Raw genomic sequence first — 12214 nt, 5'->3', positions numbered from 1 at the left:
GTGCGCAGGGCGGGCTGCCACGTCGATGCCCGGTTCCTGGCTGCTCGTGGCCCACAGCACCCACGGCGCCTGCGGCATCGCTCCCTCACTTGCAGTCGAGCGGCATGGGACCCTAAGACAGGGATGGGGTCCACGATAAGGCGCGCGCTCCTGACGGGACCAGGCGCATCCAGCACAGGCACCTCCGTCGGCACGGCTGCAATCACGCACTCCTGGGATGGCGGCCGCGTGGTCTCAGCCAGGGGATTACGGCCATCCTCTGCTTTAGGGGTAATGGGACCATACAAATGCTCCTGAAGAGCTTTGCTGATTACAAGGGATCCACAGAGAGGTTCTGTCACTAGTCCATGTTTTGTTTGATCCCTTATCTTATCCCAGATCTCGTACCAAAAGCACTCGAGACCAGTTCCAAGAGGATCAATATCAAAAAGCAAGTCTCGAGAAATACAGAAGAAATTTTTGAAAAGCCAGTTGAAATAATGTTCTAGATCTCCCGGAAAAAATACTTTCTTGTTTTGTTGTTCAAGGATTCCTTTAACTTCTAGATACATTTCTTTCTGTGACTCAGAGAGTCACATTTCCCACAATTCTTCCATAGTCCAGAGAGACTATCCAAACCAAGGTGAGAAGAGAGAGATCGAGTGGTTTTTACTCACGAATTTTCTGTCCTTAGGGATCAGTGTCTTGCCAGCAGTTCTCCACCCACAGCCCTCTGCAGAATGAGTATTTATGCACCAGCATCTGTTTATTTGAAAGTCATTTTTGACTGCATCTTTGACCACAATTTTCCTCCATTTCCCCTCTTCCTTCATTTTGCCTGTTTTGCCATCTACATTGGGTCATTTTACTCCCAGTCTCCACAAATTGTTTCTTTTGTCTAGAGCTTCCAACTACCTTTGCAACATTGCAAGTGATAATAGTAAACATGGCTCATTGCTTCTAATCAGAATAGTCCTATGTAAAGGCATTGGCATCCTTTCCTTTTAAAATAAGTAAGAGTCTATGTTATATTTTGGACCTAGGTTGTATCATCAGCTTAAAAAAGATGATCCCAGTGTATTGCATTATTTTTCCCATGGAAGAAGCATCCATGCTTAATGAGACGTTGAGGAGAAGCAGTTCAGAGGCACATCACAGCCTTGGTTGTCTGAGTCCGTGTCAAGACACCTTTGTCCAATTCTTTTTTTCTGCCAGCATCTCTCCAATACACAAAAGGATTTGAAGTAAGAATCATGAAATAGGAAGGTTGTGGCTTTACTGCAGGGCTACCAGCTGGAGGCTTGTGCAGATGAAAGCAAATGAGTCCCTCAAAGACTAGCATTTAAGAGATGCCTTGGAGGTGAAACAAAACATTCACAATAAAATAGTATGTTACCTATCGTGCTGAATTTTATGAGCTGTGTGTTGAGTACCACCCAAAAGCAGATCTAAATGAGGGAACTCAGTGAGGAAATGTTCTCTTGAATCACAATCCTGGCTTGACTAAAATATCTGGTTTTGTGATGTGATTTCAGTTTTTGAAGTTTTCAACCACACACTTGTGTTTTCACTTCACTCAAAGAAAGTAGATTGAGTTTGGATCAATAGAGGAAAATTTATGTCTCATTTGTGTGAACAGTAGGTACATTTGTGGCAACTAACATGAAAATTAACAGTGTGCCCCAAAGGACTCTGAGTTTCCTTTCTTGTTAGCATTCTGCTGTATTTCATATGTCAACAAATCTTCTCAGTGGCATTCAGCACTAAGAGCTTGGATAGTTCTAGATTTTAGTGGATTCCTGCCTTCTTATTATTTTTAAGTCTTTGTGAATGTATTTTTAAGATGCCTAGTAACAAACTCCAGTTAACTGATGTCAACTTAAATGTAGCTGGACACAATTTGCTACCCTAAGTAAAAGCCTTGGAGGTTGATTTTCATCTGTCTCTTGTTGACTTCATTTGAAAATATGTATTGTGGCTTCTGCTGAAATATGTCCAGAATTTTATGGACAGGAATACATGTCAGGATGCTGGAGAAATACAGCCTGCACGCAGGTTAACTCTGCATCATGCCATTCAAAGTCACCAGAACAGGCCATTTGTGAGCTAAGAAAAGTATCATTTTATTGTGTTCATAAACTTCCATCAAGAATCTGCTGCAAAACAGCTTGTGTTTGGGGTTGGAATATTTATGGAGCATCTTGCAAACCATTTTCAAATTCTGCCATTTAACACCTTCTTCATGCCATATGTTCTGCTGTATCTTTCTCTTTTTTCTGACTGAGATGTTAAATCTTGGTGTACTAAATCTCACAGTTCTGGGGAAGGCGCGTGGGTGCAAATGATGGGGTTTTTTCTTTTGTTTTAATTTACAGTTGGTGAACTAACATATTTGATGCTACTCTTACCCCCTTCCCCAAAATGAAATGCAGTTTACACTTCAAAGCTGTGCACATGTTTGAATAAAGCTCATCTATTTATGGCTAGCCTATTGCATTTTATGAAGCAAAAGGGAAGGTGTGGCTAGTGCAGCTTACTATGTTCTCCCAAGTAAGCCTCATCCTTCGCTAGCATGGAAGCTGATGGAGTTGTGGGTCCCTGGAAGGACAGTAGCTTAAATGCCTTCTAAGCCCTGGTTTTTCCTCTCCTGAAAGCTGTCTTGAAGTGGAGCAGCTTTAGAGGAATCAGAGCTTGTAGGATTGTTGTCACTGCTTATATCTCCTTTAGTGAGGGGTAAGCTGCCTTGAAATACCTTGAATTTTTCACTAAGTAAGAATGTCCCTCAGTGCAACTTCTTTCCCAAGCTCAGCTCAGCATCTCATCAGACTAGTTTTTCTTGCTGTAACTCTTTTATACACTCCAAGTATATGATATTTGCCTTGTATTTGGTTAAAAAAAGCTCAGTTTGTCACAGCTCTACACCTCTGTTTGCATCACAGAGTGCTAATAAACAGGATCTAGTCAAGGGATTGAAAGTAGGAACTGAAGAAGTCAGCACATTTTTCAAATTGTATTAAAATTCAAGTTTGTCAAATGCTGTGATTTAGGTTTATTTGATGTATTTTTTGGAACATATTTATGAGCTTATAAACTTGGAGCTAGTCTAGTAAGTCATTTTCACCCATATTGTTCCAACACTGTTTAAAATTTTGTAACATCACGTTGGAAAGTAAATGACCAAATATAAAAAGACACCATACGGTTTTTGTATTTTAAAAAATGGACTTTAATGAATAACTGAGGGCCTAATCAGTGTCACTCCTCTGCTACACTGGGCAAAAATTTTGACCTCTGGCTGCCAAATGTTTGTCTGGCGGTTTCACTACCACTCATTTTATTGGAGGGGCTGAGGGTTTTCAGTGCTCCTGAATTTCTAACTTCCATGTAGGAAACTTTGCCAATGTTTCCAGCAGGTCTGTCTGTCTCCAGCCACTCCAAAGTGATAGTTTTATTCTGAATGATTGATAGGAGATGTCTTAGCTCCATATCCAAAGCATAACACTGTAAATCACTGGATTTTATTTGTAAGGAATAAAATTATATTCACCTTTTGCCACCATTTATCATTCTGAGGCTATGCTTGATCTGTGTTCTTGGCTAAGCTCTGGGAAACAGGGCACGTATCTTATGAAGATTGTGCATGGCATCCTTTTACACTTGTATATATATCAGCAGAGGAAACAGGCTTACATTTTCTTCAATGCTCTCTGCATGTTAATGTGCTCCAGCATATGACTGCAGAAGCCTGTTGCTCAGAAGGTTACCAAGTTGAATGTTTTTGCTTTTACAAGTACAAACCTCATCATGTCTGCATCTGTGACTTCTTCTTTCCTTGGGGATATGAAAATGTCTGTTTATCTGAAAGTTTTTATTCTGCAAGCTAAAGAATGGACTAGCAACTGTATTTCTCTCCATTAATTTTTCCTGTGGGAAATAGTTTCCCTGTATTTGCAAAGGTCTTGGTCTAAATCAACTCTCCAGAGATACCTTAGGAGCCAAAACAGGTTATTAGAAATGTCCCTCTGGTTATAGATTTTCTCAAAACCTCTCATTTCATATGTTTTTATTCATTTGAATTTTTCCACGTGATAGTGTCTGCAAGCACTATTTCTGTTCAGAGATTACTCTCAACTGAGTCAGTGCTAAGTTTGAAGGAAATAGTATTAACCTCTTCTCTTTTGACACAAGCGAAGGGGTACAAAACATCCCAGAGGAGCAGGTTTTGTAGCTCTGGTAAATTAAAGGGGCTTACAGACTGCAGATTTGAAGTTGCCATAGACTGAAATACCATTTTTCTTAGAGGAAACCATCCTACCTCAAGAATGTCCCAGCAGTTTAGTTTTGTGTGGATGCAATACAGAAGAGCTGGAAAAATTCTAGACTGGAAAATGAAGAAGTTATCTCAAGCCCTTGTATCAGAAACACTTTTTTTTTTTTTTATCAGAATACAGCAAAGTTGAGTCTGCAGCTTCCCAGAAATCTTTTCCCGGTACTTGAATATCTTTCCACAGTATATAGTCAGAAGCAGCACTGAGATAATGCCTGTTGCCCTAAAATTAGTTAGGAGTGTAAACAGTTAAACTTGTATTTCCTGTGCCTAGAAAGAAGTGGGTTTAAGAATGGCAAAGGGCTTTGTGTTTTCTTTTTGCTCCATTGCAAATCTGTGGATTATTGATGGCCTTGAGCTTGCATCCAGAAATAGGAAACACTTCACACAGGAAAATACACAAACATCAGAAAAAAAATGTTTGCCCTGTGGAATGAAAGGTGCAAAACTTGTAGTAAATCCAACATGAATTTCATTAAAATAGTGCAAATTCTTGCCACACTCCACATGCACACATGTATGACACCTCAGAGTCCAATATCTACAAGGTGATTTGTTATGATGTAGATCAACAGATTGCATCAGCAATGGAGATCTGTCCCCACTCAATTTAATCTTTAGTATTAGGCCAGAATACACATGGTATTCTGTAGAATATCAGGCAATGAATCTTTCTTCATAGATTACTGGTATGAATAAACGGGAAAGGGACCTTCAGAAAAAACTAGAAGTCCATATGGAAGCAAAGGCTTGAAGAAGTCTACCTTTTGGGTAAGAGGGTTTGTAGCTACAATTTTTTATTAGCTTTTATTTTTCAGCGTACTTATTTCTGAAAAAAAAAATAATATACCATGAATGGATGAAAGCAAATAAATAAATGAACAAAAACATTTCACAGTGATAGAAGAAGGAAAGTCAAGGAAGAATAGAAAAGTACAGACATGTCATAAACAGATCATGTATAAAGGTCAACAAGATACCTAAATGACACCACCATTCTTTTTTTCAAGTGTAGAGCTGATGCATTCAAGTTCACAAAAAGCAGGTCAAAAGGATGTCTCATTTAATTACATCCCATGTAACTGCATTTTGTTTCGCACAATGAGACCACTGAGCACAAGACTGGGAACAGCTACTGCTCTGCTTTCTGAGTGGGTTCCTCTGTTCATTTGGTTTCTCACCCCTCAAGTCGCTTAATTGGCAGCAGTGTCAAGCTTGGATTGGTTATGTTTACGCAGCTGAACCCTGTGTGTCCTTGTGTTTATATGGCTGAACTTTGTCTGGACTGACTGTTTTTCAATTAAGTGAAATGTCTAAGAAAGATAAAGCATAATTTCACAGCCTTTGTAACTGTTTTAAATGAATAGTTTGCTTTGTTGTTGAATTTCTCCTGTCCTTCAGGGGCCCTACCTGAAGCTGTTTTGCACAAGTGCCCTTGTACTAAGGCACTGGTGCATAAAATGCACTCTGTTTGGTCAGGAACCGGTCAAGTGTCTGTTTCTTAAGGAGAAAAATAATTTTCTTTTCATCTTCACTCTCTTTGAGTGCTCGTGATCCACATCCTTGGTCTAACACCAGTGGCTATACTGTAGTTCATAGCCCTGAAGGCAGGAGATGCCCTGAGAAAGGACTGCACGTGGATATGGTCCCAGTTACTATGACTTATGGAGGCAGACAGACCCTACAGTGCTGTGTGTTGCTGATGCAAGAAGAGGGACTGAGGGAGACCATGGACTGTTTATGGAACCATAGAATAGTTTGAGCTGAAAAGGACCTTTAAGGGCCCTCTGGTCCAATCCCCCTGCAATGAGTGGGGACATCTTCAACTAGACCAAGGTGCTTAGAACCTCATCAAGAACGTCTCCAAGGATGAGGCATCTTCCACCTCTCAGGGCAACCTGTTCCAGTGTTTTACCACCTTTGTTGTAGAAAAACTTCCTGTATCTAATCTAAATTGACCCTCCTTCAGTTTAAAACCATTACCCCTTGACCTGTGTGAATAAGAAAAGCTCAGTAAGCTGCAAGATGAGTAGAGCGGGGCTTTGGCGTTGGTGAGAGGCCACCATGGGGTACCATAGCCCAGTGTGTCACAAGGTCAGTGTCACAGATCCCTAGGGCTGCTGTGGTTGTCCTCAGGGGCTGAAGTCCAGTGGCTCAGTCTCTCTGAGCTTCCTGTGCCAGCACAATAATATTTCTTTCGCTTGGTAGGTGCCAGAAGGAAAATATATTCATGCTTATGAGGGGTCACATGCTGCTGCTGCATGGGATATGATTACTCTAGCTATTAATTACAGTTATTAGTTTGGACATTTTCCAGTGTGCTGAGGGAGATTGCCCTTCCACAGAGCAAGAAATATTAGTAACATACTTTTAAATTCAGTCAGCGTATTTTCTTCCCTTCCTGAGTGTCATCTCGGTTTCACAAGAAATAAGAAAAAGAAGGTGAAAGGGGCTGAATTTTTACAGAGCTTTGGAAAGGAACGTTTTAAACAGCCTCCAACAAAATGAGGAAGTAGATAACATTTAACCTTTCCAGTCATGTAGTTTCAGAGAACATGAGGAGAGGATGAGAGAAGACAGGAAGGAGGGGACCTGGAGGGAAACCCAGAACAAACACTGGAGGAGCACGCATGCTGTGTGTCTTTCTTGCCCTTCATTACTTACTATTTATTTTTGAGAGGCAGAAGGTGAAGCTGGGACAAATGAGGGCTTTTCAGGCTCAGCTAAGGCCTATAAACTAGCTGCGGAGACGAGCTTTGCAGATATCTCTAAGGTTATTTCACATGCAAACTCACATTGGCAGAGATGGTGAACAAGCGCTTAAAATATCATACTCAGGTCTAAGCATACACAAAATTCCACAAGCAGCAGGAACACATATCCTTAACTTAACTGCACAGTGCTGCGATTCTACAGGTGGCTGTGAAGCACAGAAAGGAAGGTTTGTCCTGTATTAGTCTGTGAGTTGATGCAGTTCTGCCTGATCTGGGGATTTGTCTCACTGAAAGAAAATATGCCCATAAAGCAGCTATCAAACGTGTCACAAAAAAATGTCATCTCTAGCTGCTGGAGATAACTCTTATAGTCACACTGTAGTTATTAAACTACAATATTCAAAAAGGACATGGGTCATCATATAGACAGAGCAAAAATTATCTCTGCATATTCTTAGAGAATAGTTTTGCAATTTTTCTTGTACCCAATGCAGTCAATTTTCCATGAAGTCAGAAGAAATATAACTCAAATTTGGAAATAGTGGCAGGGAAGAATAAGAAAACTGTCAGAACTCTGCTTTTAATGTCAGGTGCCAGTGGGACTCATTTAATGTTCATATCTAAATTTCAATACTTTAGAAAATTAGTAATATCTGCTAAGAGTCAAATGCTTGTTGCATTGTACCTGCTTGTAACATGTAGCTGTTTGATGAATAGAACAACTTAGTACTCAAGACCACTAACAAAAGACCTTCAAAGATTATTTTTCCAGCATGCTTCTTTTTAGGACTCTCCTCCATGGCTGTGGATGGGTCTGCTCCCCCCTGCTCCTATGTAACATTTTCGTTACTTCCCACGTTCTGTACCTGCTTGTAAGGGAGGAAGCATTCCCTTGACTCAGAGACTAGCCATACCTGAGAGGATAGTAGTTTAGTAATTTATTAAATAGAGAGATGAATCTGTACTTATGAAGGAGGAATACTACATAGTTTTGAATGTAAAAAAAGCATTTGAAGCACTTAAATTGAATATTCTATTTGCCCAAACTTCTCTGTTTTATCTGGATGTGAAAATGCCATAATAACATGAGTGAGGCATTCGGCCACAAATCTATCAGAACTAGAAGAGATGCGGTCCCAAAAGGCCATGTTTTGGCAGTGCAAGACAGGCACGGTGACTTCATAATAGCTAAAAAACTTCTTCAGTTTCCCCTTGCCACCTGAATTTCTGTAACTGTCTTTTTTGAGACCAGTTTTGGTTTTTTTCTGTTAAGGAATATTTACTCCCAGAGGTCAGAAAGCAAGCTCCGCTTGCGAGCTGCCTGGACATTGAAGTCAGGGTATATCATATGCATTTTCTCTCCCTGATTGCAGCAATACAAATGTTCTTTCCATGCAACAGAACCTTTTCATTACTAAAATCAGCATAGCGGAAGGTACTAGAAAGTAATTTTCTGTCACATATTCTACTCAGGAGCTGAGTAATTTACCCAAAAAGACCCACTAATAGCAGTATGCAGTGACTTCCAAGAGCAAAAATGCTCAGGTAATTCTCCAGTGAGATATCAAATGCCATTATTTTCCCTTAATGTTACTGGCAGACTGGGAGGGAGAATAAGAGGATACTTAATTAAGAACAAATAGATGTTCTGATCTCCACCTCTGCCTGCCATTCCCCTCCTACCTCCTTTAATATGACTCAGCTGAGATAATAATACAAGCAGCTACAAAGCAAAGAGCAGCTGCCCCTTGTCTTTTGCTCTAACAGCCAGCCTGTACTCCTTGGCACTTGCTAATGTTTCTTACATTTACAGTAGAAGAATAATAGCATTCCTTCATTACCTCCAAGTGATGATCTGGACAATCCCTTGGGCACAAACTGGACACCCTGTGTCCCAGAATGCAGTCTCAAAAGGAGACAAGATAAATGACTGACAGGAAGTCAGCTGTCCTCTCCCTACATCTTCTGATCACCTCACTGCTTCTGTCAGTTGTTCTGTTGTTAGATGAATGAGGAATTGTTGGAGGGGTTTTTAGCCAAAGTATTAACAACTTTCCATCCCTTTGCATGGCAGGAGCCCACTTAAATGACAATAAAACATCACCAACAAGGAAAAGCACATCCCTTTAATGATCCAAGTCCCTAAATGAAAATGGCATAGAGCCTTGTTCATAACTCTTACTAAGTATTTAATCTCTTCTCCTTCAAACATCATTCAAACAATGTTTGGCCCTGCTGAGGATGCCTTTTCCACAATAAGGTATCTGTGAGGGGCTTTCTATTGAGAGAAAATAGAGCAGTCAATACTGCTAATGGTGCTGCAGAGAGACATTGGGGTGTTTTATCTAGAGGATGCTACTGAAAATGGTATAGCTACTGACACCTATTGTGACAAATGGAATTTAATATTGGCTCAAGATGAAAAGTTATAACAGAGTGAAAAGAAATTGCCTGAACACGGGCTGATGGTACAATATCATTTATGATACCCTGACATTTTTGACTGGAGGTGATTGATTAACTGGTATATGTATGTCTGCAAATTTGTGTGCATAATTCAACAGAGCCAAAAAACATTGCTATGGTTTGTGCATTTTTCTAGCTGTCCTGCTTCTGTTTAATGTTTTTCCTTCCAGTTTGCTACAACAAAGCCCCAGAAACTGTAATTTAGAGAAACGTTTACAGGAAATTCCACTGAAAGCTGTGTGAGATTATTGAATATTTTGATTAGAGGTGGAAAATTTATGCAGATTTTAACAGTATATGTCCTTCTGCACCACTTGGAATCATTGGCAAAATTCCCACCATTTTTAATTATATAGGTTCAAACCTCAGGGCAGTGAGCATTGTGGGAAAAATATTCTCTTCGTTGTTGGCATCTGATGTAGTTGCAGCCACTGGGAAAAACATCCAGTCACTGAGCATCTGGAGATGTAACTAAACAATATAATTAAGAGAAACATATCTAGAATCCGAGCTTGAGTTGAATATATATTGGGTACAATAACAAGAGATAAGTGAGTATTTTTACTAAGTTATTTACTAGATAAACAAATTTAGTGTTTTCTTAATTTTATGGAATACTGAGAAACAGATAATTTTTCTCAAATTTACTTTATAAATCTCATTTCCTTACCATGTATTTCAAGGGTATCTTTTTGATTCTTGACTTATCTGATTTAGACTATGATTTCTTATGTAAACCCCAGAAATATTTAGCTTTTATAGCATTTTTCTATTTTTAAAAGTTGCATGATTTTTTTTTATAATCTTGGATAACTTGAAAAGCATCTGCTACTTGTAACCTAAGGGCAAAAAGAACATCTCCATTTAAATATGGGAGGAAAATAAACATGATAAAGATACCAGAGAAAATGTTTTGTGTTTCTCTTGTCTCTGGGCCACAAGCCAATTTGGAAACATTTACGCAGCAGCAACTATAAAAAACAATCCTAGTGCACAATAGAAAAGATACAGGCTGATTCCTACTATTGCTATTTCCTTTAAAGTATTTGGCATTTGCTCTGTATCAGTAGATGACTAAGTGAAGAATTAACCTGAAGGATTGGATAACCCCTATAGATAACCCCTGTGGAGAACAGATAACCCCTGTAATTGAACACACATAAAGCACACACCGAAGAGGACACATGGTTTGAGTAAAACTGATCTGAAGTGCAGAGTCAGACATTGCTAACCTTGGAGTACACAGAATCCCTTTCCTGAGGTGCACTTGTGATATACTGCTCTGTCAATTTCTTCTTTTTTTTTCTCTCTTTGCCCCTACTTCCTATTTTTCCTCTCTTAATTCCTTCTATTCAGGAAGGAGCCCTCCATCTGCTCTTGCTCTCACTTGCATCAATAGTTTTCTTTTCATCTCAGCAGCTACTGTTTGTAATCTGCAGTACCTGGAACATTCACACACCAAAGTGGAAGCAGTCCCCCGAGCACAGGCAATTCTGACTCAAGGCCTCTCCAACAAGGGGCAAGTTCTCCATGTCAAGTGTCCCCCGTCTCATCCTCACATTTACAAAAGTTGACCGGATGCCCAAACACTCATGTTCAGAGAACTTCCACCTTCCACAGCAGGCGAGCAATAATCGAAATACAACCCTGGCTGAGCTGTTTTGGAGTGTGTAGTGTTATTAAATCCCTGCCTGCCAGAAGAGGCCTGTAAGCTACTGAGAGTGGTGAGCCTTGCAGGCAATCTCCACTGTTTCTCTCTCTGTAAACATCAAAGCTACTTGAGCTAATTAATTACAGGCTGAGGGATTTTAGTGGTTCAAGATATATGTACCCAACACTAAGAGTCTCCCAGTGAGGAAACGAAACTTTTGACTCTGTATTTGAGCTAGCTATTTGAAGAAAAACATCGTCCCATTCAGGATGCCAGCATTTCTTTGGTGTCACTGGAAAAAATTTAAATTTTCCCTTGAGATATTATTTAACATCTTCTGACCAGAAGTCTTCACACCCAGAATGCCTCTGACCAGACATGTTATCAGATAGTCCAGCTCATGCCACCTCTGCTGGCTTGAAAACTAGTAGGTGTGGGACTCTTTTTGGCACAGTGAGGAGCAAGGACTGAAGGTGGCAACTTCCTTTGAAACCCATCAACTTTGCAGCTGCTGAGGACAGGATGAAGCATTTAGTGTCACCATATGGAATACAGACTGAAAGAAATCAAAAGAAACCTTATTCCTCAAGGGAAGTGTAGCAAAACATACTCTTCAAAATTCGGAGGTGAGGAAATATCCAGAAATGTGTAAAGTTTGTACTCATCCCCTGAGTTACATTAATATACTCAAAAATTCCTCTATGGCCTTGAATTAAATTTGCATTCTCAGTGATGATTTTATCCATTTCACTTGTAAATTTAGCCTAAAAAGTATGTTTATGAATTTTGTCCCTCACATTTCTAACCCTAAACAAACCCTAACATTTGCAAAAAAGGGAAATTATTTCAGGTAAAAAATAAACAAAACCAACCAAACCAAACCAAACAAACAAACCAAAACAAAACAGAAAAAAAACAAAACAAAAAAACCAAACCAATCTAAAAAATTCTTTTTAAGGAGAAATTTCTTTAATGCTCCTCTCACTAAGATGATCCCAGAATTTAGTATCATGTCACACAATGGACAGCAAGGGTATGGGGCAGTCTTGTTTTTAGAAAACAGGGCTGTGAAGAGGA

This window comes from Corvus brachyrhynchos, unplaced genomic scaffold, assembly GCF_000691975.1.
Source record: "Corvus brachyrhynchos isolate BGI_N302 unplaced genomic scaffold, ASM69197v1 scaffold3, whole genome shotgun sequence".
NCBI classification, from domain to species: domain Eukaryota; kingdom Metazoa; phylum Chordata; class Aves; order Passeriformes; family Corvidae; genus Corvus; species Corvus brachyrhynchos.
This window is presented reverse-complemented; position numbering follows the sequence as displayed.